The sequence below is a fragment of the Perna viridis genome, chromosome 3 (assembly GCF_037379345.1).
Source record: "Perna viridis isolate PV_CMFRI_1.1 ecotype Kerala chromosome 3, ASM3737934v1, whole genome shotgun sequence".
NCBI lineage: Eukaryota > Metazoa > Mollusca > Bivalvia > Mytilida > Mytilidae > Perna > Perna viridis.
Window position 1 is genome coordinate 26,717,858 of NC_142447.1, and position 3,595 is coordinate 26,721,452.

Consider the following 3,595-nt stretch of genomic DNA (forward strand, 5'->3'; position numbering starts at 1 on the left):
ACTTTTATTCAACTCTGTTGGTGAAAAAAAATGTTTGCATTTCTGGAGGAGATTTCTATGTACTGTATTCCTAAACTCCACAAGAATCCATACAAACAACGTTACATAGCTGGATCTGCAAAATGTACCACCAAACCTCTTTCAAAACTTTTAACTTCTATACTCACAGCTGTCAAATCGGCTTTGCAGTCCCATCACAACACTTGTTACTCCCGTAGTTTTATTAATTCAATGTGAATCCTGAAAAAATTCGAAAGATCTTTTGGAGACAATCAGTTCAAGACTACTATCAGAATATAATACCATTAAAACTTATGATTTTTCAACACTGTATACTTCTGTTCCACATACTCAGTTAAAAACCCGACTTAAAAACATTATACATCGTTGTTTTTTTTCAAAAAAGATGGTACACCTAGATACAAATATATAGTTCTTGGTAGATATTCTTCACACTTTGTAATAAATAATTCCAAACCATCTTCCAAATATACAGAAGATGTTTACAAAATGCTGGAATTTTTAATGGACAACATATGTATCCAATGTGGTGGATGCTTTCAACAAACGGTCGGCATTCCAATGGGAACAAATTGTGCTCCTCTACTTGCTGACCTATTCCTTCACTCTTATGAGGCTGACTTTATAGCTGATCTGATCCGAAAGAAAGATTATCGTTTAGCTAGATCCTTTAATCTCAGTTTCCGCTATATAGATGACGTATTATCTTTAAACTATCCTAATTTTGGGGATTTGATACATCGCATCTACCCCCAAAGAACTTGAGATAAAGGATACTACAGACACTGTGAAGTCAGCCTCATATCTTGACCTACACTTAGAAATTGATGGTAAAGGAAAACTATTGACCAATCTTTACGACAAACGTGATGACTTTCATTCAAAATTATCGACTTTCCTTTCTTCTGTGACAACATCCCTTCAGCACCTGTTCATCTCACAACTCATACGTTATGTCAGAGCTTGCCGAGACTACGCAGACTTTTTGTATCGCGCTAGAATTCTAACAAATAGGCTTCTGGAGCAGGGTTATGTTGCTACAAGATTGAAGTCAGCACTACAGGAGTTTTATGGTCGTTATCATGAACTCGTGGATCGTTACGGTGTATCCATCTGTGCCATGAAAACTGATTTGTTCAACGTGTCACAGTTTTCCTTTCCTCTTTCGTCTACCCCGGACTTTTTATGAGCAATTCGGCTGGTGTTTCTAGAAAAGCAGAGGACGCTTACTCTACCGGTGCACCTGGTCCATGCTCCCAATTTTTAGTGGAGTCCCAGTTGCTCATTTGCTTTTGTTACTTTGTATGCACGATTTTAGTTACTTTATGTTCTTTGTTGTGTATGTCTGTTTTCCATGTCTGGTCTTTGTCCCTGGATGACATTCTTTTGATTACCGCTTTAACCTTGGTTCCTTTGATTACTCTTTCAATTCAAACCTAACCGTAACCAAAGTTATACTCATGACAATACTTATCTCTGCAAAAAAAGGGAAGTTTGTTTTACAGCTGAAAACTGATAATGAACAACTCAACAGTTTACATAAATTATAAACAAGAAATGCTTTACTGTATCTTTATTTCAACATGGCCCGCTACAAGATCAAGTTAAGAATTGAACAATTTTGATAATGCTATTTTTAATCGAACAACCTCATTTCGAAGCATTTGTATATATATATATATATCAGTAAGCGCCCCTTTTCTGAGAGTTAAATAATGCATTTCCTTTCCTCTTTTGTCTACCCCGGACTCGACTATTTATATATGAGGAACTCGGCGGGTGTTTCTGGAATTGTTTAAAGCAGAGGACGCTTACCCTACCGAGGCACCTGATCCATGCTCCTAGTTTTCATGTAGTGGCCTGAGTCCGAGTTGTTCATTTATTTTTGTTTCTTTGTATGCATGATTTTGTTTATAGAGTAGTTCGCCAATCTCATTGGTGATGTCATATTCACTAATTTACAAATTGGTTGACATATAAATATTGTGCTATATATAAATCCTTGGTTGGCAAATAAACAACTAAATAAAGAATCAAAAACTTAATGATCACGATCCCAATTTTTAAAACTTTTAAATTTGTTTTTTAGTACCAATTTTGGTTCTGTAAAATGTTTCATTGAGATAAGTTAATTCATATTTTTAATGTAAATTTGTAGCTCATCTTTTACTTTAAAAATAAATTTGTAATGATATTTATAAGTAAGCCTCTACTTTCATACCAAATTATTATTTATGGCAAGCCAAAGTGGACAAAAATCAATAATTTGTAATATTAGAAAATGAATTTTTAATATTACAAAATCATTTTTTTAATATTAGAAAAGATTTTTTAATATTAGAAATTCACTTTGCAATATTACAAATTCATTTCCTAATATTACAAAATTTATTTTCTAATGTTCCTGATTTAGTAATATTATAAAATATCACACATTTTGTAATATTAGAAAATGAATTTGTAATATTAAAAAATCCCTTTGCAATATCACAAAATCAGTCACATTTTTTAATATTACAAAATGATTTTCTAATATTAAAAAAAAAAAAATCACAACTGAATAGGACAAATCCATTTTCTAATATTAAAAAATCAATTTTTTATATTAAAAAATCGTTTTTTAAATTTAGAAATTCAATTGAATTTTTAATATTATAAAATTGTGTTGTGATATTAGAAATCTAATTTTTAATATTAGAAAATGAATTTGTAATATTAAAAAATAATTTTTTTTAAAATTAGAAAGCACTTATATTTTCTAATATTACAAATTCATTTTCTAATATTATAAATTCTTTTCTAATGTTACAAATTCATTTCCTAATATTACAAATTCATTTTCTAATATTACAAATTCCTGATTTAGTAATATTATAAAATATCACACATTTTGTAACATTAGAAAATGAATTTGTAATATTAGAAAATCAGTCACATTTTTTAATATTACAAAATGATTTTCTGATATTAAAAAATCGTCATTGCATACAACAAATCCACTTTCTAACATTTGAAAATCATTTTCTAATATTCAAAAATAGTTTTTTTTAATATTAGAAATTCATTTGAATTTTTAATATTAAAAAATGATTTTTTAATATTAAAAAAGTGTTTTGTGGTACAAGAAATCTAATTTGTAATATTAGAAAATGAATTTGTAATATTAAAAAATCATTTTTAATAATAGAAAATGCTCATTTTTGTCCACTTTGGCATGCCATAATTATTAAAATTTTATGCTAATATAATCTTATTACTGAATATTTATTAAAAAAATCTCTAGGTATAAAGAGTTTTATTGGCAGTTTAGGGAACCAAAGGAATTTTTCAATCATCATAAAAAATGAAAAAGTTATGATGATTTAAAGTTGATATCCCATGCCACTCAATGGATTTTTTGCCAACCAAAACCAAATCACAGTCACGAAGAACTCTCCCATTCTATGTTCTTTGTTGTGTGTGTCCGTTTTCAGTGTCCGATATTTGTCAATGGATTGCTTTCTTTTGATTTCCACAAGAATCTTCGTTCCCTTGCTTATTTTATCGATCATACCGTTGGGACGAATTTGCTTTG